The sequence below is a fragment of the Nicotiana tabacum genome, unplaced genomic scaffold, assembly GCF_000715075.1.
Source record: "Nicotiana tabacum cultivar K326 unplaced genomic scaffold, ASM71507v2 Un00002, whole genome shotgun sequence".
Classification (NCBI taxonomy): domain Eukaryota; kingdom Viridiplantae; phylum Streptophyta; class Magnoliopsida; order Solanales; family Solanaceae; genus Nicotiana; species Nicotiana tabacum.
In genome coordinates this window covers 2,009,127-2,014,638 of record NW_027438240.1, presented here as the reverse complement: position 1 = coordinate 2,014,638, position 5,512 = coordinate 2,009,127, and the positions used below count along the sequence as shown (strand labels likewise).

Sequence of the window (5,512 nt, the reverse complement as noted above, 5' to 3'; positions counted from 1 at the left end):
TGAGATAATAACAGGTAAAGTTGATTTAGGTCCCAAGAAAGCATATCTGAGGTGAGGTGGTAACGGCTTTAGCTCCAACTTTGGTGGCTCTTCTATCGATGGCTTAGCTGGAGGAATATTTCTTTCTTCTAAGTGCAAAGGCTCAAATTCGAGCTCTCTTTTCCAAAACTCTTGGCCTTCAAGAGCCAACACCTATTCTGCCAAATCCTCTCCATTTACTTTATTTAAGTTCATGAGACAAGCTACTAGAGGGTCTTTAGCATTCAAGGTTTCATCTTCCTCCAAAATTATATCCACGACTTCTATTAGAGAGCAGTTAGCAAATTTACTTGGTCGCCGCATAGATTTATGCACGTTGAATATTATTTCTTCATTATTTAGTCTCATTTTGAGCTCTCCAGTCTCACAGTCGATTAAAGCTCTCCTAGTAGCCAAGAATGGTCTTCCCAAAATTATGGGAATCTTCTCGTCAACCCGACAATCTAGAATGGCAAAATCTGCTGGGAACACAAACTTCCCAACATGTACTAATACATCATCAAGGATACCAGGGGGCCTCTTCACTGTCCGGTCGGCCAACTATAGTAACATGGAGGTGAGTCTAGCTCTTCCAATGCCTAACCTTTTGTAGATAGCCAAGGGCATCGAGTTTATACTTGCCCCCAAATCACAAAGTGCCTTAGCAAACACATAGTTGTCTATTGTGTATGGGATTGTGAAACTCCCTGGATCTGATAACTTCTCAGCTATGGGTCTTGTCACAACAACACTACATGTCTGAGTCAGTATAACCGTGGCCAAGTCTTGAAAGTCGAACTTACGAGACATCAAGTCCTTCATCATTTTTGCATAATCAGGCATTTCCTTTAAGGTGTCAATCAATGGAATGCTAACCTGAATTTGTTTCAACATCTCCAAGAATTTCTTATGCTACTCATCTTTCTGATATTTGGCCAATCTCTGGGGGGAAAGGTGCTGGAGGTCGATTCTTTCCTGTGATTTGAGTTTTATCTTGCTCAGGCACTGCTTCTACTGATGTTTTTTGTGCTACCTTGGTCTCCTTCGCAACCTCTTTTTCTTTGCTTTTGCTCTCTTGTGCATGTTGTACCGTCACCTCTGTCAATCCTGTTGAATCATCTATCTCAATGGGTACTGGCACAAGTGTTTCAGTAGGTCGACTTTCGTGAGCCATCTCTTGCCCCAAATCTAGGTATCTACAATTTCGTAAACTCACTGCCATAATCTGTTTCGGGCCTTGTTCTTTTGGATTGACTTGTGTGTCTGCATGTAATGTCCCTTGGGGACGATTGTTTAGAGCCATAGAAATCTGTCCTAATTGAATCTCAATACCCTTTATTACTGATTCATGCGAGTCTACTCTTTGTTGCATTTTTCCCATGGACCCAATCAGTTGTTGCAGCATTCTATTGGAGCTATCCAGCATTCCTTTAAGTTCAGTAAAACCATCATGTAGTCTCATAATCTGTTGTTGTTTAGGTTGTTGATAAGTCAGCTGTTGATTTTGCTGGTTGTAATCCTGTTGCCTTTGGTAAGGCACAACTTGACCCAGTGGCCGCATAGCTCCAGGATTGCTGTTGTTATTGTACTGCTGCTGCGCTGGTCTATATTGTTGATTATGTTGACCCCAATTCTGACCACCTTGCCTTTGTCCCCCATAGTTGGCTACATAATTCATATCTTCCTGATAGTGCTGGTTGTCACCTTTCGCACTCCATGAGCAAACATATGGTTGGTTAAAGCATGGTGTACATAAGCCCCCATTAGTTACGTCAACTATGTGAACCTGCTGCTTCTGGCATGATTCATAAATCTTCTTGGTGAGGATACTCATTTGTGTCATTAGAGTGGCTATATTCTCAGCTATGGAGTTGTTTGGGTCCAAAGCCACTGAGTGAACTACCGGAGTGATCGTAGAGGCTCTTGTCATCCATCCTGAGTTTTGGGCCATCTTATCAAGTAGGATCTTGCATTCTCCGAATGTTTTACTCAAAAATACTCCGCCTGCTGAAGCATCAACATTGGCCTTTAAGCCGTCAGCCAGTCCCATGTAGAATCTCTACCCCAACATCTGATATGGAATGCCATGATGTGGACACTTAACCAGTATACCCTTGAACCTATCCCACGTTTCTTGTAGTGATTCTGTTTGTCTCTACCTGTAGCTCAATATATCATCAATCCGTTGGGTAGTTTTATTGGGTGTGTAGAATTTATTCAAAAATTACTTGACTAATTCCTCCCAAGTAGTGATGGAGTTTATGGGGAGTGAATTAAGCCAAGTCTAAGTTTCTCTTGTCACCGAGAATGGAAACAATATCATCTTTATTACGTCCGGTGTCACGTTAGGTTGCCATTGCGTGACACATATCAACAGAAAATTCTTCAGATGCTGCTGAGGATCTTCAATGTGTGACCCTGAGAATAGTCCCTTGTTCGGCAACAAATGTAGCATATTGTTTGTGATTTGAAATGATTCTGCTTGTATTTGAGGGACTGCAATTGCGGTTGCCAGATTGTCGGTGGTGGGTTATGCCCAATCATATAATACTGCTTCTAGTACAAGAGGCACCACACCCTGATTGTTTGGTTCATTCACATTGTTTCTGTTGTTGATTGAATTTTCTATTCTGTCATCCATGTCTGGTTCAATTTGTTCTGTCAAGTTTTGTTGTTGTTTGCTTTTCTTGTTTGCACGATCTAGTGCCTTGAAAACTTTCTCAGGATCTGATAATGCTTCGAGCAGTTCACCAGTTCTTGAGAAGTTTCTAGGCATGCACCTATAACACCCAAGACTACAAACGTTAGAATTTCAATGTATTTGATTTAGAATGAAGAAAATTGACTACGCTAAGAATTCTAGCACTACTTTTAACTGTAATTAATAACACCGTTAATTCCCCGGCAACGGCACCAAAATTTGATCACGCCCAACTATGCCTTATAAAAAGGACTAAGTAATCGTCGTAAATATATTCCGACTAATAAGTTCGGAGTCGAATCCCACAGGGAATTAACCTATCAGCCACAGCTGCTAGATCCGCACAAATTCATGCAATCAATATTCAGAAATATTTAAATAATAATTTAGATGTTTATTAATTAAATATTACATAATAAAAATGCAATAATAAATGACTAACTATGAACGGTTTGTAAACAAGAATTGGAATGATCTGAGGTTGTGATTTCCTCTATTTTTAGAATATTTTCCGCTACGTTTTCTATAAATTCGCCTAAGTCTTCTCTATCGATCATGAGCATTATGACTGTCGTAACACTCTCCCAAGTAATTACCACAATTTACTAGACATAATCTCGCGAATTACGCTAGCTGGCATTAAGTACGGCTCACTCAGATCGCACCAAGGTTTTGTTATCCCTAATCCTATATTTAAACCCTTCGTATTGATCCCTCATATACGTTAGGAGTGATGTTGTTCAACAACTACCTAAATATGCACTTTCTCCTGAGTAGTACATACTAAATAGGCACAACTAATTGAGGGCCCTTCAATCAACCACATGAATAACATAGTTGAACAAATAGAAAAAATACTACGGCAAATTTATATTAACGTAACAAGAAAATCATCCTTCAATAGGTTCCATCAAAACCCTAGATTAGGAGTTTAGCTACTCATACCCATAATAACAATATCCCAAATATTTTGTATAATTAAAGTACAAAATAACCTCCACTTCCAACCAAGAGGTTGTGAGTTCGAGTCACCCCAAGAGCAAGGTGGGGAGTTCTTGGAGGGAAGGATGCCGAGGGTCTATTGGAAACAGCCTCTCTACCTCATGGTAGGGGTAAGGTCTGCGTACACACTACCCTCCCCAGACCCCACTAGTGGGATTATACTGGGTTGTTGTTATTGTTGTTGTAAAGTACAAAGTAAAGATGAAAGGATGCAGAAATCGATGATTCTAACTCTCAACGGTTGATTACACAAGCTATTCTTGCCTCCAGTTGCAAAAGTCCTCCAAAGTGGCATTTTTATATCTATTTATATGTGTAGGAAAAGACCTAAACGTGTAAACAAAGTTCTAGTCAAACCCGGAGACGAAATAAGTTTTCAAAACTCGGGCTGTGCACGCCCAGACCTGGCCTCGCGAGGCCTTAACGCCTGGTGGACCTCGCCCCAGGCCTAGCGTCGCCAAGTATAAAGCCTGGTCAATCTCTCTTTCTGCCCCGCCTCGCCAAGTCTCTCGCCCGCTACAAGCCTGGCGTCGCCAGGTATAAGGCCTGATCTAGGTCTGGCTTCGCCAGGTATAACGCCTGGCTTCGCCAGCTTTTTCTTTTCAACTGCTCCCGAGTACGCTTTCGACTTTTAAGTATCCATTTTGTTCTACTTTCATCTCCAATTCACCTACACATAAAATTGACTTTATTACGAGCAAATAAAGTATAATTTATCATTAAAGTGTATAAAATGCAAGGCGAATAGTATGCTAAACCATGTATTATAGCCACACATCAAGTAATTTTCAAGCAAGGTAAACACATTGCAGACACAAAAATTTGCATTGCATTTACGAAATAAAAAGAAGAAACCGAGCGACAAAATCTCTTTATTTTGCAATATCAAGCCTTTTCAAATCTTATAGATTAAAACATTTTACACCATCCAATTTCGTTTTACATCACTAACTCCTCTTAATTGGTAAAATGCACTCTTGGTATCTTCAGCTATGGAATAAGCCTCCATATTTTGCAATATCAAGCCTTTTCAAATCTGATAGATTAAAACATTTTACACCATCCAATTTCGTTTTACATCACTAACTCCTCTTCCATATTCACAAACAAAAAGGATCTGATTCAGTAAATAATAAAGTGCAAGTAAAATCAGAACAAGACTTCATGTTAGAAAGAGAAAGTTTTGAGAAGAAGAGTACAAGATCGAGATTTTGGAAACTCAAATTTAATACACGGGAGAGGACGAATCAGTGGGAAATATATTAAAAATAATAACAGAGAAATTTCATAATTTTTACCTACTTTGTGACATCTTGAACTTGGACGGATTCTTCAAAGAAAAATCTACCCCGATCTTCGCAATTTCTCTTCAAAATCTGTTTTTGAGAGTGGAAAAGGGGAAGGAAACATTCTGATTTGTGATTAGGAGGAGATTATGCTATAAAATTTGGTACTATAGAAGAATTAAGGAAAGAGAATAAAATAGAAAAGGAAAGGAAAGAAAATATTAAATAAGGAAAGTTGGTCGAAAAATTGAAAGAGGAAAAGGTGTATTCGCTGGTGGCCGGAAAGGATTTGACGAGGAGGAAGATTGGTAAATTTATTTGGGGTTGATTTTGCTGGAATTTGGGACCCGTTTAATCATAGATTTTGCCAAAATAAATTTGGATTTTATTTGGCAAATATATGTTTGGCCATTAATTTTGCCTACATTTTGGCAAAATTCCAAATCCAAAACCAGCTCAATAGCTAATTTTTGGCCAAAATATCACTATTATATTTTTTAAAAAA

At 39.1% G+C, this 5,512-nt stretch overlaps 1 long non-coding RNA gene across 1 annotated transcript; it reads right to left on the bottom strand.

The window, feature by feature from the left end:
• Positions 1 to 3,565: 3,565 nt before the first annotated feature.
• On the bottom strand, positions 3,566 to 5,512 carry LOC107784266 (uncharacterized). Its single transcript, XR_001647655.2, has 2 exons — positions 5,020 to 5,512; positions 3,566 to 4,391 (listed from the first exon to the last, which is right to left on the bottom strand). It is a non-coding gene; the product is annotated as an uncharacterized LOC107784266 (long non-coding RNA).